At 37.6% G+C, this 25,185-nt stretch overlaps 2 long non-coding RNA genes and 1 pseudogene across 2 annotated transcripts in view; 1 reads left to right on the top strand and 2 right to left on the bottom strand.

The window, feature by feature from the left end:
* The window catches only part of LOC107035258 (uncharacterized), a 34,130-nt gene extending 12,033 nt beyond the window's left edge, over positions 1-22,097 (bottom strand). The window contains exons 1-2 of the long non-coding RNA XR_012064101.1: positions 21,853-22,097; positions 12,145-12,218 (exon numbers count right to left, since the gene is read on the bottom strand). This is a non-coding gene — a long non-coding RNA (uncharacterized lncRNA). The remainder of the gene's footprint in view (positions 1-12,144; positions 12,219-21,852) is intronic.
* Positions 18,043-18,978, bottom strand: LOC140689124 (olfactory receptor 2G2-like; annotated as a pseudogene).
* A 196-nt stretch (positions 22,098-22,293) lies between the features above and the next one.
* Positions 22,294-25,185, top strand: part of LOC140689221 (uncharacterized) — a 213,626-nt gene continuing 210,734 nt past the window's right edge. The window contains exon 1 of the long non-coding RNA XR_012064100.1: positions 22,294-22,484. This is a non-coding gene — a long non-coding RNA (uncharacterized lncRNA). The remainder of the gene's footprint in view (positions 22,485-25,185) is intronic.

Raw genomic sequence — 25,185 nt, 5'->3', positions numbered from 1 at the left:
CTCAGGAAACTGACTCTCAGAGATGCTCCTTCAAAATGTCATCAGTTGGAAAGAAATTGGAATAAAGTACTAATACAATAAAATACAATATAACAAAAAGTAAAGTGAAGAGGAGAGGAGATGAAATGGTGATAAAAAGATTTGACCAGAGAGTTGAGTTAGAATACCTAGAAATTGTGGAATTCTGATAATCTGTAAGAATATTTGAAAATAGCAGAAAAAAAGTAATGGTGTATGGAAATAGATATTACACCCTGGGAAAGAGTTTGTCTACGGTGGTACAGGTAGAATAAGATTGACTGTAAATGGTCTTAAATCATGGATGATACAAAGGTTTCATGTGAAAAAGACACTAGCAAGGTAAAATTCTGCTGGAGTAATATTCACCTGGGACCAGCTGATACATCACGTGCTTGGTTTTTCATTGGAATGTGGTGTGATGTAAGGGCTGAGATCCCACTTTGCAGAATCACCTTTTGGACTTCCATAGTGACCCCTAGCTGAGGAGGCTTAATATTTAAAAAACAAGCAACCCAGTGAAAAAAATGGGCAGAAGACCTAAATAGAGATTTCTCTAAAGAAGACATTCAGATGGCTAACAGGCAACTGATGAGATGCTCACCATCGCTAATTATTAGAGAAATGCAAATCAAAACTACAATGAGGTATCACCTGACACCAGTCAGAATGGCCATCATTCAAAAGTCCACAAACAATAAATGCTGGAGAGGGTGTGGAGAAAAAGGAACACTCCCACACTGCTGGTGGGAATGTAAATTGGTGCAGCCACTATGGAGGACAGTATGGAAGTTCCTTAAAAAGACTAAAAACAGACTTACCATATGATTCAGCAGTCCCACTCCTGGGCATATAACCAGAGAAAACTAATTCAAGAAGACACATGCACCCCAATGTTCACAGCTGCACTATTTACAACAGCCAAGACATGGAAACAGCCAAAATGTCCAACGACAGGTGACTGGTTAAAGAAGTTGTGGCAACACACACAAACACACACACACACACACACACACACACACACACAGAGGACTACTACTCAGCTATAAAAAAGAGTAAACAATGCCATTTGCAGCAACATGGGTGACCTGGAGACTGTCATTCTAACTGAAGAAAGACAGAAAGAGAAATAAAAATACCATATGGTATCACTTATCTGTGCAATTTACAGAAAAAAAACCCAAATGAACTTATTTACAAAACAGAAACAGACTCATATACATAGAAAACAAACTATGGTTACCAGGGAGAAAGGGGGTGGGAAGGGATAAATTGGGAGTTTGAGATTTTTCACATACTAACTACTATATATAAATAGATAAGCAACAAGTTCATGCTGTATGGGAACTATACTCAATATCTGATACTAACCTACAGTGAAAAAGAGTATGAAAAGGAATATATGTATGTATATGTACGATGAACCATGCTGTACACTGTATACAACATTGTAAAGTGACTATATTTCAATAAAAAGCAAACAAAAAACACGGTAAGCTCATCACCTGTTTTTTTGTTGCTCTGTACTCTGGTTGTCATCAACTATTTATATTTTATAGTTTCCTGACAGCTCCTCTGGGCTTCATACACAGATTTTATAGTTGCATTTAAAGGAAAATACAGGGCAGAGTATGCTTACTTCATCTTACCCAGAACCAGAACATTCCCTTCAGGTTTTGAGGCTGGGTGTTAGTTCAGCCTTGTTGAACACGATGTTTAGGCTAGAAAGAGCAGGCACATAAGTTTGCTTGGTATTTTTTTTAAATTATATTTTGCTCCATGTGAAGCAGGGTTGTGAATGTGGAACCATTATTTGTTACATGCTCTGAGCTCCTTTTATTCGTCTATGTGCTTCAGTAAATAACAGAATGAATCAGGCAATGACATGTATCCAGATCACAGTCATTGAGAGTTGGACTGGGAGGTAAAAATCAGGGTTATCAATTGATAATATGACTGTGTCCCTATGAGACTTCTATTTTAGTACCAGTAGATGGAGTCAGTTCTCTTTAACAGGATGGATAGATTTGCTCAGGCAACATCAACAGCTAGACTGTTCTCCACAGTGGCTCTCCTTTACCAGTTCTAGATCTTCAGAGACTTTGAGAGATTATGGAATCCAACACTTTCTGAATGAGGTAGAGGTACAGGAAGGCTGAGAGATGCCAAGTTCACACAGCTCATTCCTGTTAGAGTGAGGAGCAGAAACAAGACTCCTGGCTGTCTGGTGTTGCTTTTTCCCATCATAAAGACATTCTTTACTCTGTCTGTCCCATGATACTGCTGGTTCAGTGGATCAAAGAGATAACAGCTCATGTGAGTCCTACCATTGAGAGAGTCTGGACCTTGTGTGGACTTTCTCCTAGCTTTTGAAAATCAGTATGTGGAGATTCTGTCTCATTCCTTCATTCTTCTGGGTGAGAAAAGGACTTTTTCAGTGGAGTATTTCTTTGAATTTCCAAGCCACGGACTTTTTGAGCAAAGACTATTCGCAGAATTTTCTAAAAAGTGGATGTAACAATCTGACCAAGTTTTTCCTTATTGTTAACACAAGTCATAGGAGTGATTTTTTTTCATTACCATACTGCACTTTCTCTGATAATATTTCTCTGAAATAATTTTTTCAAATTTTTTGGACATTTTCCCTTACCTGGTAATTTAAGAATTCTATTCATTTATTCTCATCAAGCAAGATTGAGATTTGGTATTAAATAAATGATACTACATTCTCCAAAGGAATTTGTGAATGAGGGGGCTGGAAATAGAAGACCTATCTGATCCTTAGATATAATGAAGTTCTGAATCCCAAAGGAAGTTGGAACCAGAGATTAAAAGATGGGAACTGAATATAATAGGAAACCTAATTTGTCCATAGTCAAAGGGCTTATGAATGGTAGAGTGTGAATTGAATCCAAATCTACAGAGATGTAAAGTCTGGTTCTTTTCTGTTCTACCACTGGATGAAGATATACTGAGTTCTGTTGATTAGGGAGTGAAAAAATAGCTTACAATAGTGCTTAAGACAGAAAAAATGTTGCACAACTGTTAGTTAAATACATAACAGAAATGCTGCATTGTTTGTTTGTGAAAGGCAGAAAATTAAGTTTGTTTATATTGCTTGGTAATTAATTTTTTTTCTTATTATAAGCACCACCTTCTCTTTCCTATTCAATGACCCTCTCTGGTCAATTTCTTTTGCCTTCCTCAAGACCCAAATAAAAATCTGTCTCCTCTCACCATTGTTCTATTCAGAATATGATTGTATTGTCTTTATTATTTCGCAGCATGGACCAAGTTTATAGAACATAATTTGCTTATTTTGGAAATCTTCTTTGGAATTGGTCCCAAGGATTAGGTAATTGTGTGTGCGAATATTCAAGACAGCAACTCTCCCTCATGAATTTTCGTATGCCAAGCACTGAACGAATTGTTGACTATTGGGTCAGGGTTAAGGCTTGCTAATTTAAAGAGTGTACTTTTTTATTCCCCCTGTAAATGCAATGTAGCATTCTTAAATACAAGAGAATTCGAATTTAAATACAATGGAAATGTTAGTCCAATTATTTTGTGACTCCAGGTAAGTAAGTGTTCGATCAGCCTTTTGTAATTAACCAATTAATGCTTAGGAAGGACTATTTCTTCTCTCATCTCTAAATTTGAATCATTTTAGTGATTGGTCTGAAGTGAAATAATTGCTTATACTATTTCCCTTTTTCTACATTCTTCACAAAAAATCTCTTGAGACCCGTTTCCCTGTAAGACATTTCTTTCATCTCTAGGGAATAGGAGGCGCCCTAAGGACTCAGGCAATTCAACAGCATAAACAAATTAAGCCTTACCAGGAAATCTACAGGGGCTTGGGCTTAATCATAGTTTCCTAACAACGCGAAACATTTAAAAATTCCTTCCAATGTAATATGTGACAGGAACACTGGGATGGGGTTGGGGATTAATATCAAAGACTCCCTTTTCTAGGGAGCAAGTAGAGGAAAGGTATTTCCTGGAGTGTCAGCATTTCATCCCCCTATTTCAGTGAGTGTGATGAGCTCACAGCCCCTTGTACTGAGTTTGTTGGACCCCTAAATACTTCCTTCTTCCCCTGGGTTGGTGTTTCAGAGGAAGTTAATTTTTTTTCTCCCCTCATTTTTAGGCTATACCTGGAAAGTAATGTAAAATCAAGTGCCAGTATCGACTTGGTCATAGTTTGACTATTTTCATTTTTGTTCCCTAGACATTTGCTATTTTAACTTTAAAATTAGGCTTCCCAGTTAACAGGTAATCAATTTTTTTTCAGGAAGCCTTAACCTCAATGTCCTTGTTCCCCAAAGTTACCCTCCCAAGCTTCTCCAAATTCATTAACTTCAGGATAAGCAGATGGAGGCAATCTCTTAAATTAAACTAAATGCTGCTATGAAAATAATCTGTATATGTTATATTGCTATTAGCACAAATTGAATCCATTAATTTCATTTATATAGCAATTATTCAAAGACCTATGCTTTGTACAATGTACAAAGTATGACCGAATCCTAACTTAAATGATTTTGCAGTTTGTTTTTCCTAAGAGGAGTATAGATCAAAGCATTTCCTTGATCAGTGCAATAGCTTACATTTCTTTTGGCCATCTCTAATTAGAGGACAACTTAATCAAGATGTCTAGGTGTTTCTTCTTGACTTTTGCTTTGTTTTTGTACCTGTGGACAAACCCATCTACCTTCTACACTCCTCTAATTTCCACTCATTATACCTCCAGATTTCTCCTTCTAAAACTGGAACCAGCACATTGTTAAATGTAGAAAAGAAAGATAAATGGCTGGCTGTTCTTGGTCTGCCAACATAATAGGATAAACAACAGGTCAGCTACTGGCTTTTGTGACCCGTTAACTTAGCTGAGGCTTTTCTTCAAGATCTTGGTGAAGAAAAAGGCAACCTCTGGGCTGTGGGCCTTGAGCATGTGCCATACCTCGGTAATTGTTTGTCTTTTTGGAGAAATGCCCTGGCTCCCCATGTCTATCACTTGTCCCCTTAGTACAAGGGGATGACTCTGGGAAGGGAACTTCATCAATCTGGGGACAATCTCTCAACCCAGACCTACCCATTATCTCTTCTGAGAATTTGATGCAGGTCAGTATAAATGGATGATATTGCTGCGGTGATGACGAATTGTTTCCTAAAAAGACTTGTGGACAGATGTACGTCATTTGAGACCATGGGCTCCCAAAACAGTGTCCCAGAATACCGATGCTTTTGTAAGTTTTAGCATAATCTAATGAATCTTATCTTTTAAAAATTATTTCATTACTTTTTCCCAACATATTTTCTGACTTTCATCAAAATATTTGCGTATTTTAAAATACAAGTATTTCAGGGAATGCTCTTTAAAACCCTGTGATATAATTGTTAAAGCTCCCTTATAAGATGAAATCAATTCTCATGTTTATACACAGGTCTTGGGGTGTGTGGGTCTATGTTTCAGATCCTATGACAAAGGGCATCAATTCCTCTTGCAGTCTTACAGATCTAACTAATAAGCCATCACTATAATGGATAATCAGGGAGGTCTATTGTTAGGCAAAAGTATTTTTCAAGTGTGTAATAAACTTTCTAGATTTCTACACATTTTTCTCAATATTTAGTAGTCTCTGTGAGAACATGAATTCAAAAAAAAGCTTGAGTGTTTTGAACAACCAGTGCAAACTAATATAGTATTCACATTAATATAGTATTCAGAGAGCCCTGACAAAGAGCAAACCTGGTTATTATTAACCCTGTTCTGTGGTGGAGGAAATGTGGGTACAAAGAACTAAAATTCATTCAAGGAACCATCCTCAGGCAGATGTGATCGCTAAGATACGGTAACTTGCCTTGGGTGACTTAGACTCTCAGTTCCATTTCCAGTGCCCAATTTATTACAACAAATGTCGGACAATTCTGGGGCTCCTCAGGCTGCCATGACTGGCTTCCTTGGGAAGCATCTGTCATCTGGGAAATGTGCAGATTATCTTTCTTCCAAATTTGGTCCATTTCCTGAGCTCACAAAGGTCTTTTTCCCTCATTTAGTTCTCCTACCCCATTTTACTTTCCTTTTTTTCCCAGCTTTATTGAGAAATCACTGGCTTGCATCACTGTAAAAGTTGAAGGTATACAGCAGGATGGTTTGATTTATAGAGATCGTGAAATCATTACCACAAAAAGTTCAGCTAACATCCATCTTCTCGTATAGATACAATTAAAATAAAAGAAAGAAGAAGAGAAAAAAGGAAAAAAAATCTTTGTGTTGAGAACCCTTAGGATTTATCCTCTTAACCACTTTCCTATACGTCATAGAGCAGTGTTAGCTGTAGTCATCATGTTGAAAATTACATCCCTAATACTTACCTATTTTGTAACTTTAAGTTTGTAACTTTTGACCACATTCCTCCAATTTCCTCTCTCACTGCTCTCCACTTCTGATGACCACAAGTCTGATCTTTTTTTCTATGATCAATTTACTTTTATTATTTATTTATTTTTAAAATTTTAAATATATATTTATTGAAGTACAGTGAGTTTACAATATTGTGTCAATTTTTGGTGTACAGCACAATGCTTCAGTCATATAGGAAGATACATATATTCATTTTCATATTCTTTTTCACCATAAGTTACAAGATATTGAATATAGTTCCCTGTGCTATACAGTATAATCTAGTTGTTTATTTTATATGTAGTAGTTAGCATCTGCAAATCTCGAACTCCCAATTTATCCTTTTCCACCCCCTTACCCCCTGGTAACCATAAGTTTGCTTTCTATGTTTGTGAGTCTGTTTTGTAGATTAGTTCATTTGTATCCTTTTTTTCCTTTTCTTTTCTTTCTTTTTTTTTTTTAAGGTTTCACATATGAGTGATATCATATGGTATTTTTCTTTCTCTTTCTGGCTTACTTCACTTAGAATGATGATCTCCAGGTCCACTCATGCTGCTGCAAATGGCATTATATTTTATGGCTGAGTAGTATTCCATTATATAAATATACCACAACTTCTTTATTCAGTCATCTGTTGATGGACTTTAGGTTGCTTCCAAGTCTTGGCTATTGTCAACAGTGCTGCTGTGAACACTGGGGCACATTTATCTTTTTCAATTAGAGCTCCCTCTGGATATACGCTCAGGAGTGGGATTGCTGAATCATATGATAAGTCTACTGAGTATTTTTGGCTTCTTTGTTAATTATTAGTTGACCTTATATGCTTGAGGTTGTTTCTAGGCTTGGGATTCTGTTCCATTAGTCTTTTTGTCTGTTTTTAAGCCAGTATCACGCTGCTTTGATGACTACAGCTTTATTGCATAGCTTGAAATCAGAAAGTGTGATACCTCCTGCTTTGTTACTTTTTTCTCAGAATTTCTTTGGCATTTGGGTTCTTTTGTGATTTCATTTAAATTTTAGGAGCTTTTTTTTTCTTAACTTCTGTAAAAAAAATGCCATTGGAATCTTGGTGGTGATTGTACTGAATCTATACATGACTTTTTGTAGTATTGATGTTTTAAGAATATTAACCCTTCCAGTCCATGCACACAAGATACTTTTCCATTTATTTGTTTTCTTCTGTTTCTTTGACCAATTTCTTACCATTTTCAACATAAAGATCTTTTACCTCCTCAGTTAAATTTATTGCTAAGTACTTTATTGTTTTTGATGTTATGATAAATGGGATCAATTTTTAAACTTTTTTCAGAGTATAGAAATGCTACTGGTTTTTGTATGTTAATTTCGTATTCTGCAAATTTACTGAATTTATTGATAAGATCTATTGGGTTAGCCTATATAGTCAGGCTATGAAGTAGCTAGCTTGAGTTTAGTGGCCGCATTATACAAAAAAAAAAAAAAAGGAAAGAAAAGAAAAAGAAATGCTCAGAGGGTAAGCTCCTACAACCTGCGAGTGGCCTAACTTGGAATCTGGGGAACAGGGTCACACAAAAGGCAGAATCAGTTAGCCCAACTAGTCAGGTTAAGAGAATAAGAGCAAGCAAGATGGAGAAAGATTCACACGTTTTATATATATATATATGTTTATATATATATATATATATATATGTTTATATATATTATATAAATATGTTATATAATTATATATATACATGTCATATATATATACATATATATATATATGTCATCTGCAAATAGAGACAATTTTATTCCTTTTTTCCCCCAATTCTGAAACTTTTTCTTTCTTTTTCTTGCCTGACTGCTCTAGCTAGGACTTTCAATACTATATTGAATAGAAGTGGCAAGAGTGGTCACACTGGTCTTCTTCCTGATCTTAGAAGAAAATCTTTCACCACTGAGTATAATGTTAGCTGAGGGCTTTTCATATATGGGGTTTATCATGTTGAGATATGTTCCTTCTATGCCAAATTTGTTAGCAGTTTTTATCATGAATAGATGTTAAATGTTAACAACTTTTTCTGTATCTATTGAGATAATCATATGATATATTTCTTTCATGATATTAATGTGATGTACCACTTTAATTGATTTGCATATGTTGAATCATCCTTCCATCCCAGGGATAAGTCACACTGGATCTTGGTGAATGACCCATTTAATGTGCTGCTGAATTTGGTTTACTAGTATTTTTGTTGAAAGTGTGTGTGTGTGTTCATTAGAAATGTTGACCTGCAGTCTTCTTCTCTCGTAGTGCTCTTCTCTGGTTTTGGTATAAGAATAATGCTAATAAATTAATGAGTTGGGAGTGTTCCCTCCTCTTAGATACTCCCACCCCTTTTTCTACACCACCACCACTATTTAAAAATGCCACCATTTGACTGTCACAAGACAAGAATATGTGAACTACGAGCCAGAGATAAGCTAAGGGCCACTAGACAAGGCAGCCAGATAGAAACAGTAAATAATGAGGACATGTGAAGTGGGAAAAGTTCCTCTAAACCTTTGCCAAGGTAATTATATAAACGGAATCTTCCCCCTGGGTGAAGCTTGTGGCAGAGACCCACTTGCACTGTAGCAGGTTTATAAATAACCCTAAAAATATTGACTGTTTATGAAAAAGAGTAAGAACAATATTAGGACTCAGTACCTTGCTGAGGTCATCTTAGGTCCAACAACTTTTTGTGTTCATGGACCTAATTTTCAGTTAACCCAGCAGTGATTAGACTCAGGAAGCATACTTATACTAACCAAATCTCCAGGCAGTTGGTTGATAAGACAATACTATTTATTAGCTGAGAAGTGAATGGGCCCCAAGGAGGGCTAAAATGTTGTCATTTAGGGTACAGCATTTATGCCATTAGATGGAAAGCAAGGATGGCAGAACAGGATGTTAGATGACCCAAGGTGCATTAGGTAAGTCTGCCACCTACAATGAGAACTGCCATGCCAATGAAGTGGGACTACTTCTTTTTTGCCTGTTTCTAAAAATGCACATGGGGATTCTTAAGCTCCCACTCTCCCTTTTCTAAATTCCATACAAACAACTAGTGTGACCCTGTTGAGATCACAGATTTTGGCTTAGTATCTTTACAATACCAGGTGTTGGGGCTGGGACAGAACAGTTTAGTAAATACATAGAATAAATACTGAATGACTTAATAAAAGCATAAAACTTAAATGTTCTCACCAAAAGAAAAAAGATAAATACATAAGATGATAGGTGTTATAACTAACTATATGGAGGGAATTTTTTCATTATATACCTATATATATATGTATACTTACCATGATGTATACTTTAAATATCTTATAGTTCTGTATGTCAATTATTTCCCAATAAAGCTGAAATTATTTACACACATATATAATAAAACAAATTTGGAAGAAGAAAGTAGGGAAAAAGGTATATACATGAGGTTGGTAACTATTATTGTCTGCGAGTGGATGGGATTATGGAATTTATATTCTTTAATTGTCTTTGCTTTCTTGTTTTTCTGTAACAAACATGCACATGTTCTTATGATAAGGATGGTTAAATAATTAACAAACTAACTGAATAACAAGCCCTTGTCTTCGGGGCATACCTCTTGAGCCAAAAATAAGAAAGAAAAATAAAATGGCTGTTCTTTTATGTATGGTGATTACAAATCACACATTAAGTTTCATTACAAAGTGTTTTTTTTTTTAGATGTAGTTAAAGATTCTCGTACTGGAAAAAAAATTGCTTGTGTCCATGTTACAACTTCTGAGCTTGCAGTTGGTGCTGACCCAGCTTAGCTCTAGGTATGTATTTTCACTATGATCTGTAGATACGCTGCACTCATAACAGACTATTCCTTAAGCATTTCACTACAATTTTCAAGTTCATATATGAAAACTCTGGTTCTAATTGTTATTTGCATGTGCCTTCGTATCAGGCAATAACTCTTTTCTGAGTCTATAACCCCTTCTGGTTGGACCACAATTGGACATGCCCCACATGTGGACAGAACAACTGTGGGAAACCACATTATATATATCTATAATGGTTACTTTCTAAGTTATATTTAGAAAGTAAGTGAAAAAAAGTTGATTAAGGAATATGCTTGAGTAACTTGCATAGAAAGCAATAAAAAGGGAAAAAACAGAGTTATTAAGAAAGACAAAGGACATGAAAAAATCAGAAACACAATACCCTAAAGTTCTCACAATAAATTTTCTTAACATCAAAAGCTCACAGTTTAACACTATGAAAGCTAATATTTAAGCTGAAGTAATCATTCTTACAGTTGCCTTATGAATATATGTAACATAATCCACAATGAAGACATGTCACTGTTAGATTTTCAGACTCAAGTAAAATAAGCACAGAAAAAGCAAACATGTTGGCAACACAAAGTTTATGTCATTGACCAGTTACTAAGCTTTAATGAAAACTTCGATTATGTATAGAATAGAAACCTTACTCATTATATCCTCTAACTTACTGCTGTAAAACTGCCATCAGTAAGTAGGAAATTAGGTGAAACAAGATGCCAAAATTTCAATTGGAGATTATTAAATGTATCGTTTTTTTAAATCCTAAGCATCAAAATATGAGAATTTTATAGTTAAACACTCTTTTTAAACAAGACAAAATAAGAAAAGAACAGGTAAGTAAGTTAGAAAAATACCAGAAAATAAAACTTGAAAAAAGTAACATTTTACATAAATTAACAAAATTAATTCTGAATAGTAATAAAACATCCCTTTAAAAACATAGAAAAGACTCTAATAGCATAATAAAGATAAAAATACAAAATTAACAAGTAGATAATTTTGGAAATATTTCAGAAACATCTTGATCAAGTTTACTTCACAAAGAAATTTTCAAAAAACCCCCAGCAAATTAACAAGTTATACTGTAAGTAATGTCTCCTTTATTACAAAACTGTAAAATATCTGCACTGCGAAATACCATCATTAAAGTTTTTAACTAAAGTAGAAATATATTTGTAAACAAAGACACATTTCTTTAAATACACAGACACATCATGGAAAGAATCAGGTTGTCTAGTTGGGATTGAATGACTCACGCTAATAATTGTTCCTTCCACCAATAAGTAATGAGTGTCTTCCAAGGTTCAACCAACCTTCTCTTCTAGCTCCCTGACAAATGCTGACTATGCTCCCTTGCAATTCTATTTCTTCTTTCTGTGCCCCCAGCACACTATGGTATATGGTCCACTGTATGAAGCTAGTATTTGGATTTGGCAGCTGAAAAGATCTCCTGACATGGGCACTTTTGGTCCCGTTGTTTTGAGCCAATCCACCATGATGACATGGGACATCCCACTGGATAGGGTCCTCTACATCCTCGAAGGTAATGCTGTGTCCCTACAGCTACCTACCACCTTTAAAAACCATTGATTATCTGTACTACCCACAAAAAAATAAGGTACTCATAGTCAATGGTGTCTTGGCTTGTCACCCAGTCAGTGTTGTCACTTGCAGTCCAATCATCTATCCAAACAGCCATCTTCTGGGTGGTTTCATATTATACTGATTATTCATGCCACCCTCAGAGAACAAGATGCACCTCCAGCCCGTCTACCTTAAACTATGGAAAACTCCTGGGTGTTGTCATGTCACACTGTGTCCAGCCTGACTGTAATAAAAAACTTTGATAAAACCCCTCCCCCTGCTTTTGCTGAACATTCCCCTCAGCACCTCACACCCACCTGTTCACGGAATTCCAGCTCCAGGGTCACATCTCCAGTTTCCTCTCCTCAGCTGGCCCCATCAGGAACACCACCTGTATCAACAAATGTTGTAACTCTCATATTTTGCCTTCTTCTCTAACACTAACATTTTTTTTTCCTCTTTGAAAATATCTGGCATCTATTATTTCACTGTGTGATTATAGGGTGGGAGTTCAAAGTGCTATCACAGTGTTGAGCCCATGAATTATTATTCTCCTTAAAATACCTTCTGGTATACAAATGTTGCTATACATCATTCAACTTTCTACTCTTATTTTGGTAGATTCTTTTTTTTTTTCATTTGTAACATCCAATAACAAAACACAAAAATTGGTTTATTTTTAAATAAAGGAAACACAACTTTCTTATACAAATAGAATAGGAATAACTCTAGGCTAAAGGTCACAAATACTGTCAGCTAACTACCTGTACCTTTTAAAAACAACAAAAATTGCACTCAAAAATAAATTTTACATTGAGCTCAAATGTCCTTTCAGAATAAGGAGATTTCAGGATGTACCATGAGAGGAAGTAGCATGCTGATATGAAAAACAAGCATTTTAATTGTCTATGGAGTCAATCAGCTCCAGAGCAGATCAGAAAACTGAGACTGCAATTAAGTAAAGGGGTAGCAGAGTGGTAAGTGAAGAAGTGAGGCATATGCTAATGTTTTAGAAATGAATTTCTGGAAATTTATTTGTAGTCAAAAGTAAGACCAGTTGGTTGAGCAGATAATGTATATCTCGATATTATTCCCTTTTAAGTCAGTAAGATGGTTTCTAGATCTTGGCAAGATGTTTCAGAAATGTGTGTCACTGTAAAAATATTTGGGTCAGGGGACTGTTTTTTTTTTTTTTCCATTTTGAAGAATACAGAAAGCTTCCATTAAACCCATTTGTTGCTGCCTTTGAACAGGGAAGATATTAAGCATCAAAAAGGAAAAAGAAAGAAAGAAGGAAGGAAGGAAGAAAAAAAGGAGCCAAGGCAATTTTATGAGAAAGAAAATTTTCTGGAATAATCAGAGACAACATGAAAAGATTAATTTGAAATCCAGTCTTCACAAGTCTGTTTCTTTAATTTCATAGTTTGCTCTATCTGCAATAAAACATACAATCTAGTCAGACGAGATGAGATGCTGGTCTAATGACAGCAGCTGGTGCCTCCTGTCAATGTACCTGTTTCAGGACAAGAACATGACTTGTAGCCTCCGGAATTACTTCCTTGTCCACACTATCTCCAGCAGCCTGTGTCTTGAGAATAAATAAATAAGTGTTCAGTTTATGCTCCCAGAAGCACAGGAGCTATTCAAGAAAAAGCAAACTAGGGAACCAAATGAGAGGTTCCAAGAAAAGGAAGTATTCAGGATGTTGTAAAGTCCGACTTCACACTGACTACCACCCAAACCAATGTCATTATGCCCAGAAAATAATACCTTATCTTCTTCCCCTACCTGAAAGAGGATGCAAGAATGTTGAAACTATCTTTGGAAGTTTGGTGCACAAATGAAGTTTGATCTTCGGTTATGACTAAAAAGTTACCACAATGGCTACAAAGCTGCTTCTCTGGAAGATGAATCTCTCTGCAACAGCTCTAAAACATGTTGCTCCTGGTCCATGCAGTTTGTGGTACAACATGAAAATATCCATTCTGAATAATGGAAAAATTAAATGTTTTCTAAACCAGGTCCTGGGGCTTGCACAGTAATGTATCAGAAGAAAGTGAGCTACCCCTAGTGACCCCACTTCTTAAAAAAATTAACTTGAAAAAGAGAAACCTCATTGACTTACTTCCTCCATAACGAGATGGCTTATGCTAGGAAATAAACAATAGACTTTGTTAATGTGGCATCATCATGTCCCCAGAAGGGTACAAGAATTACATTTCCTCTATGGAAAACATGGGACTCATTAAAATGTCCATAAGATCCCGGACCATGATCATGAAAAAATGCCTTGCAATCTTTCTTTCTCTTACTTAAGGATTTATGCAGTAAGATATCAGGAGCTTACCTTGGCACTTTCCAAAACATTTGCCAATTAAAATTCATCCCGATTACCCCTTTATAATTCTTGCATAAGGCAACAGAAAAATACTATCATTCAGTAATTACAGAGAATTCAGAGAAATTACAGTAATTCAGAAAAATAACCTCATGAGTAAATTTCTTGAATAATTGGCCCAGAATATCAAGGTGGCTGAAGACTGACTTCCAATTGAACAACAAATATCAGGCATTATTGTACTGCTCTGTTCTCACTACAGTAAAATGCCACTTGGAATTTTTGAGCAAATTAATCATGTTCTTATTTCTCTTTTCTACTCTTAGAGTACTTCACAGGTTCTATAGAAGAAAAAAATTAATTGCTGCTTTATTGTCATTCAGAATTGGAGAGCCCCCATTTTTCCTTGATTATCTAAGTCTGATCCTGCTTACCAAAAATTTCCAGATTCCACATCCTGCATATTAAGTTGTTTTATACTGGTCTCAGCCTATCAACAGTTAACACTGTGGCTGGAGCAGAGATTATAGTAGTTACAATGCTTGCAAAACACCCTTCAGTGGAGTGGGGAGGATATAGCTCAGTGATAGAGTGCATGCTTAGCAATGCATGAGGTCCTGGGTTCAATTCCAAGTACCTCCATAAATAAATAAATTAAAAAAATAAAACCTAATAGCTTCCCCCTCAAAAGAAATAAAAATTAAAAACAAATTAAAACCTTCAGCAATCATCAGGAAACTTTGAAAAAAACGTTTTATGACTGACAAGACCTGAAAATTACACAACACACCTGGGGCCACATGATGCGGTGGGGGGAGGGGACAGCAGTGGGCCTGAGGTTCTACTCTTGTTAGGCGCAAGGTTGGAGACCTAGGATTTCTTGGATTCACACTTTTTTTAATTGAGGTATAGTCAGCTTGTAAGTTGTGTCAATTTCTGATGTACAGCAGAATTCTTCAGTCATACGTGAACATACATATATTCATTTTCACATTTCTTTTCTCTGTAAGTTACAAGATACTGAATATATTTCCCTGTGCTATACAGTATATGCTTATTTATCTATTTTATATACACCAGCCAGCATCTGCAAATCTCAAACTCCCAATTTATCCCTTCCCACCCCCCTCCCCTCTGGCAACCACAAGTCTGTATTCAACGTTTGTGAGTCTGTTTCTGTTTTATATATATTCATTTGCCATTTTTTTTTTAGATTCCACATATGAGTGACATCATATGGTATTTTTCTTTCTCTTTCTGGCTTACTTCACTTAGAATGACATTCTCCAGGGACATCCATGTTGCTGCAAATGGCGCTATTTTATCATTTTTCCTGGCTGAGTAGTATTCCATTGTATAAATATACCACCCCTTCTTTATCCAGTCATCTGTTGATGGACATTCAGGCTGTTTCCATGTCTTGGCTATTGTAAATAGTGCTGCTATGAACATTGGGGTGCAGGTGTCTTTTTGAATTAGGATTCCCTCTGGATATCTGTGGATTTTTGAAGGACAGTCATTCTGATTGGCATGAGGTGATACTTCATTGTAGTTTTGATTTGCGTTTCTCTGATAATTAGTGATATTGAACATTTTTTCATGTGCCTATTAGTCATTTATACGTCTTCATTGGAGAATTGCTTCTTGTTTAGGTCTTCTGTCCATTTTTGGATTGGGTTGTTTGTTCAGTTCACTCTTTGTTGGTGAATTTAAACCATCAGAGCCAGAATTTGAAGTGCCAGAAGATTTGGGGAAAAAAATCCAACCAGGAGCCCAAAATGTCAGTGACTGAAATGAACTAAAATCTCTAAAACAAAGGCACCTCAGTTGGAGAAGGTGGCCTGATTGATTACCTTGTCAAGTGGCTGGCAACGTGTCTGTTGGAGAGAGCCATCTTTGAGGTGGATTCCCCATTGAAATGGATCCCCCATTGAATCAAACCACAAATCAGGCACTCACATTACAAAAGAGAAAAAGAAAAAACCTGTCAGTGCATGTGCTCCATAAACTGATTTTCCTTTCCTATATATTTTTCTAAATTATTAAGCCCCAGTTTACTTGGAGTTCAGAGATGTTTGTGCTCTCCTCAGCATGAGGGAGATCATTCTATTTCCAACCATATCCTGCTAGGTGTATATATATACAAATCTTCTAATGATTTTTTTAAAAAAATGTCCTCCCTGTCACTTAAAATATATCACTTGAAAACTATTTGGCTTCTGTTATAAGCTGTCAGCCCCTTTAAAACTCACTCATGGATTCTTTCCTTTCTTATACACTTATTAACATATTTGTGATTTAGCAAATAACAATATAAACTCTTTCCTCTTCTTCAGGGTGGGGTGCTACTGCCTAGATGATGTTGTTTAGCCACCATATCAGTTTAATATCAAAAATCCAAATATAATAAAAACACATAACCATTAATATTATCACTTCTTTGAGACAGATTTGATTCTACAATCAATATGCTGAAAGTGAGGGTTTTTCCCCCTAATGTCTTCTATTGTTTGCCAATAGATACCATCACAGAGGGAAAATCTCCCAGTCGACTGAGTTGGACCATTAGCATATAGAAGTGTGGGTGCTGTTTTGTTCACATCTGCATCTTCAATGCCTCAGTAATTGTTAATAAACAAATGCATTTCATAAAGAGATAAGACAAACATAAGATCCATGATGCACTAAACATTGCATGTACCTAGCAACATCCAAAATGATAAAAGGTATAAGGGAAGATGTATTTAATTCACTTAAATAAATATCTTCTGTCTAGTAAGGAGATCATCTTAGAAGTGCACTGGTGGTAGAAAATTAAAATGGAAAGAAATGGTTAGACTAGAGAGATAGCTAAAAGGTAAAATCCACAGGACTGTGTCTAGGTTACGTACAACAGGTGAAATAGACAGGAGTTGGGATGATGTATGTTCCATTTTGTGATACTGGGAATAGTGTGGGAAAACAAACAAAATCAGGGAGCTTTCGATTTAGTTTGGATGTGCTGATTTGAGGTTGTTTTAATACACCCAGGTGGAGAAGTGAAATACATAGTTGAACATAGACTATGAAATATCTGTGTTGGAACAGAAATCTGGGAGTCACCTCTGTGAAGACTTTAAACTGTGATGACTCCAAAAACCTACTAAGGAAAGAAATACAAAAAATCAGAAACTTGCTAGCAGGAGGGAAAATGCAGCAATACAGGTGAGCTCAGTGTATAATGGGACTCACTCAGGGGAACTTCCCACAAGCTGAGGGGTCCTGGAATCCATGGCTAGTTGAAAGAATAATGCCACTGACATTTATGTTTTGCTCTTTCTTTTATGAGCAACAGGTCAAAATATCTCTATCTCTGCAAAAGAAAAATTACAATTATACCCATATAGCATATGGTTATACCTACTAAATAAATTGACTTTATGAATAAACTTTATACACAATAAAATGTCTAGAATAATCTAATTTTAGTTTGGGTTGCTCAATATTATGCAGCCCAGTTTATAGATAACATACAGGTTATGCAAATTGTACAGGTCACACAGATGTTATGTGGTGGAATGGGTATTCAAACTCAGGTCCGTCCAAGTGGAAAATTCAAACTCTGTTTAAAATTTTTTCTACTAAAACTCAATTATAAAATTATGAACATGACCAAATCATTATCCATTAATCAGTCTAAATAACTCTCTTCTAAATGTCTTTTAATAATCATGTCCCACTGAATCACAAAGTTATCCTCAGAATTTTTTGTTCTTTTTTAAAATATTTCGGAGGGAGGGAAGTAATTAGGTTTATTTATTTGTGTGTTTGTTTAATAGAGGTACTGGGGATTGAACCCAGGACCTCGGGCATGCTAGGCATGCACTTTACCACTGAGCTATACCCTCCCCCTCCTCAGAATTTTTTTCAGTGCTGCCTTCACTTCCTTATTTCTCAGAGTATAGATAAGGGGGTTAAGTATGGGGGACACCACAGTGTAGAAGAGGGACACAAACTTATCCTGGTCCTTGGATCTCCTCTTGGCTGGCTGCAGATACATGAAGATAATGGTTCCATAGAAGACTATCACCACCGTCAGGTGGGAGGAGCAGGTTCCAAATGCTTTACGTCATCCAATGGCTGACTTTATCTTTAGAACTGCTTGGGTGATGTGCCCATAGGATATCAGGATGAGCGACAAGGGCACCACCAGGAATAAGACGCTAGCCACAAAGAGCTATGCCTGGTTGAAGGCGGTGTCCCCACAAGCCAACCTGATGAGCACAGGAACCTCACAGAAGAAATGATCTACATGGCGATGCCCACAGAAGGGCAGCTGCAGGTTGAGAGTGGACTGTATGAGGGTGGTTGCCAGACCACTGAGCCACGCCATAGATGCCAGGATGTGACAGAGCCGAGGGTGCATGACAGAGGCGTAATGCAGAGGATGACAGACTGCGACATAGCGATCGTAGGACATCACAGCCAGAAGGACACACTCTGTGGATCCCAGGGCAAGGGAGACATAGAGCTGAACCACACAGCCTCCATACGTGATAGACTTATCTGGACCCCCCAGGTTGACTAGAAGCTGAGGAATAATACTGCTGGTGAAGCAAAGGTCCAGTAATGAGAGATGGGAGAGGAAAAAGTACATGGGATTGTGGAGTTTAGAGTCCAAGAGGGATACTAGGATGATGGCAGCATTGCCGAGGAGTGTCATGAGGTAAAGGGACATGATTACCCCAAAGAGAACCAGCTCCAACTGAGGTCGGTCAGAAAAACCTACCAGAATGAACCCAGAGAAGGTGCTGTCATTAGTCCACGGCATTACTCTCACTTTGATTACTCACTCCAGAGTGATTAAATTACATTAAACAGAAACTGCAAGGATTTTATGTCAATTCCCTGGCAGTTAAGATCTGGATGTTAAGAAGTAAGTTTGTAAACAGTTAAAGAGAAAAGGTCAAAGCAGAGAATACTGGTGTGTGATATCCTTGATTATTTCATGAAGTGGCATTACTGGTCTCATTGATCATATGTTTTCCATCTACCTTGAGGATGAAATAAAAGCTAAAATGCATTAACACTGAGATTTTTCACACCTTTTCCTCAATATAATTTTTTATATAAAGGTAATGGAATTTCACAGGAAATACAGGAATTACAAACACCATAGTACATTCTCACAGTCTACCAAATGGATACATAAATAAGGCAGGAACATGATAAAACATGTGAGAGTATGCATCTTATGATCAGTGTAAGAGGTTCACTGTGAGGATGCAGAGTTGGGAGAGGAATCTATAGAGGAGAAGGTCTGGGTTGTATTCACCTTGCTCTTAAAGAGATGAGAAGGAGAGCAATCCAAGACCAAATAATTTCCTGATAGTAAGAAACAAATATAGAAATGGAGAGTACATGGTAGGGTTTTATTTGAAAAAGGAAAAAGAAACTAAATTGGAAGTATGATTATTTCATATATTAACTATGCCACATAACAGGATACGATACTTATAAAGGTAAATTTGAGTCACTTCTTTAAGGAATACAAACATCAGTAGATATCATTTGGATAGCATAGGCCTTGTAGGAGGGTTTTGGTTTTGTTTGAATTTTCCTTTTCAAGATAAATATGCTTGCACAGTATAGAATAATTTAAAACCAAAGAAACTCTAGTCCAGAAACTCTGTACACAGCCAATGCAAAGTGGACAATCACAATTAGAGACTGAATGTAGTATCAATAGAATGCAAGAAATGCTGCAGAGGGCTCAGTGAAAATCATTAACATTTAACTCCCATCAGGATATTGAGACAACAAACAGGAAGAAGCTAAGATTATTGAAGTTTTACATATGATGAAATAAGGAGATTAAGTAGTTAAAAACCGTGTGCATCCATTTAGTTCCAAGTGAGCTGAAGCCGGGAAGAATCAGACTGATCATTTCTACAACTGAGAACCATTGTTTCGACATTCTTCTTGTCTTTAGGACTTTAACCCAGAGTCCCACTCAATCTGTGACACATTAACACTAGCTACTCATTTGACACCATACACAATTTACAGTATCTAATGTCCCACATGCAAGTGCCAGAAAGAAGAGTTGCCCAGCTTAGATTTACGTTCCTTCCTCTGCAGGAGACTGCATGGGCATCACTGTGCCCACCTAAGACTAACTGCACGATTAATACTGTCACATATAGTCCCTGAGTTAACGAGTTCCCTTGTGATGTGATTAACTCCAGGGATTCTGGGCAACAGGAGCCAGCGACAAAGGGCAAACAAATTAACACTGGAGGACAAAAATGAGGCCAGGGGAAGTCAAGCAGCTGGCCTGCTGGCCACAGAGCCAAGTGCAATGAAAATTAAAGTTCCACTATTGGGGACCTCTTCCAATTGAATTTTGTGATTTTCTTTCCACTTCTCCTGCCCTTTTCTCTTGACTTTATGTATATGGCGTGGTTGCGGAAGTAGGAAAGAGAGAAATTGTTATAATTACACAAACACAAAAATACACTACGTGAGAATAAAAATATTTTGCAACTTAGAGCAGAGGACACTGTTCAGCAGGTAGATGCCTGAATACCTGGAGGGACCCTCAACAGGAGGAAACCACATGTTCTCAATGAATCTTTTTTTCCTTAGTTATAGGGAGCACAGAGGTATGGGCCCAAGGGTAAAGAAAATGCTTTTCTGACAATCTTGCCATCCACCCCTAATATATGACACAAAGAAAGATTAAACAGAAAGACATATACAACAAAAATGAAATAAAAATAGCTGATAAAAAATAATGATGCCAGTCCTACAGTTTATGGAACTAAGTTAAGAAATAGACTTTCCTAGAATCAAAAATTGATGCCTCAAAATTCTGCTACTGAAAACTACCATAGGCAATCTGGAAAAAAAAATGCTCCTTGACTTTTTTATGGCTTTTTATTGATGTAAATGATTGCTAAATGGCAAAAACACGACAGAGGATAGCCTCCTGGATGTGTTCTAGAAATTTAAAATATATGCTAATATTTCAGTACAATGTTCCATATTAAGGATAAATGGTAATGATTTTTACAGACTAGTGAGAAGAGTCAGTAGGACACATGGAATATACTGCTTCTTCCATTTGGGAGAGCAAATGCAGAGACAATGAGGAGGACAGATGATCCCCAACCCCACTATATAGTTTAGGACACAATGATCCAAAGAAATGGTGGTAGCAGTTTGTGGAAAAGGCTCCCAAGTAATTTAGCATCTTTGAACCTCACTGTAAACTGTATGTGACAAAATGTAGTAGTTAAAGCTCTTGGATAACTGATATCCAAAATAAACCCACTTTGGCCACTTAACGATCTTGGAAGCAGCTAAAGGTAGCAATTAGAAACCTTACAGCACACACAAGTGGCATGCAGCCCTTTTGCAGATTCACAACAAACATTATCATATTATACAACGTGGGAAACTAGGGAGTGGGGAAAAAAAATCCCTCTCGTACTTTGTGAAAACCACAACTCCCTGCTTTTCCTTTAATCCACGGGAGAAACATTTTAAGATGTGTTGGTTTATGGTGTGCATATTTAGAGCACCCATTTACTGAAACACTCTGCTGTGAGTGGACCCGCACACCTCACGCCCGTGTTGCTCAAGGACCTACTGTCCCTATGGACACCCATGTGGAGGCCGCGCGGAGGGAGGGGACACAGGTTACCTTTGGCCTTCTGGTGCGGTCGCCCCTCAGGCTGCAGCTCGTCGGCCTCTCGTCCACGAAGACGAAGACGAGGCTCCTGGCTCTGTGGCCTCCCCTGTGTGTCGCAGGTGAGGCCGCTGAAGATCTCCTCCCGCACGGCTCACCTCCGTGGGAGCCAGGGGCGGGAGTGGCCGGGCCACCAGAGCCAGGCAGTAGAGGTGGCCCACGGCGGCAGCCACAGAAGCGGGACCCAGACTAACACCCACTAGCTGTAACCCCCAAAGCCGTAAAGTCCCCCAAGTCGTAAAGTCCATCAAGCCGTAAACTCCCCCAAGTCGTAAACTCCCCCAAGTCGTAAAGCCCCCCAAGTCGTAAACTCCCCCAAGTCGTAAACCCCTGCCGTAAACCCCACAGACGTAAACCCTACGCATATAAACCTGGCAGCCAGACGGAACCCCAGAATGCATTGAGGGCCTCGGACGCCAGTCCAGTCGGTGGAAGCTGCGGTCTGGAGCGGAGAGCGAGGTGGCCAGGCCCAGCGCTTCTGCTGTCAGACCTGCCGCCTCCGCTCCCTCCGGGGCCTCTGACAGGACGTCGGCCCCTCAGGAGACAGCGCCCCCGAGGAGCCTCTGACAGGACGGCCTCCACAGAGGGTGAGTCTGCAGTTCTCTGAGCTTCTCAGAGCTGCTCGAGCTGGGGGCGCGGGCCTCGGGTGCGGGGTGTGCCGGCGACCCTCGGTCCTGGGCGTGAGGTCCCTCTCGACTGGGCTGGGGTTGCGGGGCGGGCCACCCGCCCTCTGGCCTGCAGGCCTCTGGGAGCCCTCGGCCTGGTCGCGCTTCTCCAAGGAACCTGGTGCGCGGGGGTCGGAGGTCTGGTCCTCCTGCGGCACCGTCGGGACCGGGGCCCGGACGACCATGCGTGGTGTTCCAGGTTTTCTTGGTTGGGGTTTCGGTCGTGAAGGTTGTGTGCAAATGTGTGTGTATCCCGGGTCTCGCCTATATTTTTCCACTTAGGACATTTGCTTGTGGAAATAGTCTTTGGTTTGAGATTACGTGACATTTTCTGCTAGTTTTCTTATGATTTTATTTACCTCCTACCTTGTTTCTCAATTCAGAATTAATTTCACTTAAAGTATGAATTATCCAAATTTAATATTTTTTCCCGTTGGCTCTACAGCAGTAGTTACTGGATTACTGATCCTTTCTCGCTGATGTGTCTGTTTGGGTCTCTGTGTTCAGTAAACTGTTGGGCTGGTTGTAATTCTGTGCTTTTTGGAAGAGGCGCCGCGCTGTTCCCCACAGTGGCCACAATAGTTTACATTCCTGCCACATCGTCAGGAACACATTATTTTACACTTTTCTCCTTAGGTTTTTAATATGTTTTTGTTGTTCTCGCTCTTTCAGTGGGTGTGAAGTGATGTATCATTGTGACTTTGAATTGCATTCCTCTCATGACCAGTTATACAGAGCATCTTTTCAGATGGCCATTTGTATAACTGTGGACTTCAATAAGTCCTTTTCCCGTATTTTAAGTGGGACATTTCTCTTTTCGTTCTTGAGGTGTAGGCATTCTTTATATATTTTGAAGACAAATCCCCGTTACATTTACTATTTGTCTTTTCACTTTTCTGATTATGTTCTTTAAAGCGCAGAGGTTTTCCGTTTTAAAGTCCAATTTATCTATTTTTTCTTTTGTTGCTCATGTTTTGGGTTTCGTATCTAAGTCTTCACTGCCAAATATAAGGTCATGAAAATTTACTCTTAAGTTTCTTCCAAAGAAGGTCAGTCATATTAGCCTTTATATTTGGGTTACTGATCCAATTTGAGATAATTTTTGTATGTGGTTTTTGTAGGCACCCCACTGCCCTTCTTTTACGAGTGGGTATCCTAGTGTCTGAGCGCTATTTATTAAAGAGACTATTTGAACCCATTGACTGGTGTTGCCATCCTTGTCAAAAATCAATTGGCCATGGATGTATGAGTTCACTTTTGAATTCTCAACTCTGTTTCACTGGACTAGACTGTCTATTCTTAGGGCAAAACTATACCATTTTTGATTATCTTTCATTATTTTCCAGAATTCTGAAAGTGTTGATTATGATAATTTTTCTCATGTGTTTGTTGCTTTTGTGGAGTTGCAAATTTCAGACATTGTTTATACTGCCGTCTTCATGGTTGACCAGTTTGTACATTTGCCAAATTGTTAGATATACATTATGGATTTCCAGTTTCATCATTTCATGTCTCTCTCTCATTTTCTTTTTCTGTCCCTCAAATAAAAGTTTGTCTGATTTTCAAGGTGTTACTCGGGCTTTTTTTTTTTTTTTTCTTGATTGAAATGGTTTGTGATGTCTTTTATCATTTTTTTAACTTAGAAATTAACTGCAATTAAAGACATCCTATCCTATTTGTAAAAAACTTTTAGTTTGCCTTATAATTATACATAGAAGTACAAATATCTTAGAAGTGTGCCTTTTGAAAAACTTTCACAATCTTTACACATTTATGGAAACAGCATCCAGCTCAAGGGAGTAATACTACCCAAACGTCAAATATCTGCTCACATATCCCTTCAAGTGTCTTCACTCATTAAGAGGAAACTTAATCTTGACTTCTAACAGTATAGATTCGTTTTGCTGGGTTTTTTTAAAAATACTGTATATAAATTGTATAATCATTATGTGTTTTGTGTGACTTAACTTTGCTAAACTTTATGTTTGGATGTTTATCTCAAAGGTGTGTGTTTTTGTAGAACATTCATTTGTATTCTGAATATTATTCTGTTACGTGAATGTATCATGATTCTTCCACTTTTGTATTGAAGGGCATTGTGGAGTTGACATTTTATAGATATGAGGATTAGTTCTGCTGGGAGCATGCTGATCTGTCTCATGGTGCATATATGTTTGGGTATGTATTTATTAGGTGTAATCTAGGAGTGTGATCGCTGTAGATGAGTATAGGTATGTTCAGTTTTAGGAGGCACAAAGAGTTTTCCAGCAGTTTCCAGTTTATTCATATGCCCTGTAATACTTAGCATTTTAATCTTTTATAAATTTTAGCTGCTCTCATAAGTGTTGGTATGTTTCACTGTGTTTTTCATTTGCATTCCTCTGACTATAAATCAAGTTGAGTGTCTTTCATGTGCTTTTTTGCTATTGGCATATATTTTTTCAACTGCCTTCACAGGTCTTTTGCCCACTGTACCACTGAATTTTCTGTGTTTCTCATAGTGATTTGTAGGAATTCTTTACATGTGGTGGATAGACTCTTATTGGTTGTATATATAATTACAAATGTCTTCTCACAACTTAAGATTTTTATCATGTTTTTAATAAAGAAGAGTTCTTAACTT

This window comes from Vicugna pacos, chromosome 25 (genome assembly GCF_048564905.1).
Source record: "Vicugna pacos chromosome 25, VicPac4, whole genome shotgun sequence".
NCBI lineage: Eukaryota > Metazoa > Chordata > Mammalia > Artiodactyla > Camelidae > Vicugna > Vicugna pacos.
The sequence above is the reverse complement of the archived record's forward strand: the minus strand, read 5'-3'. Positions and strand labels throughout refer to the sequence as shown.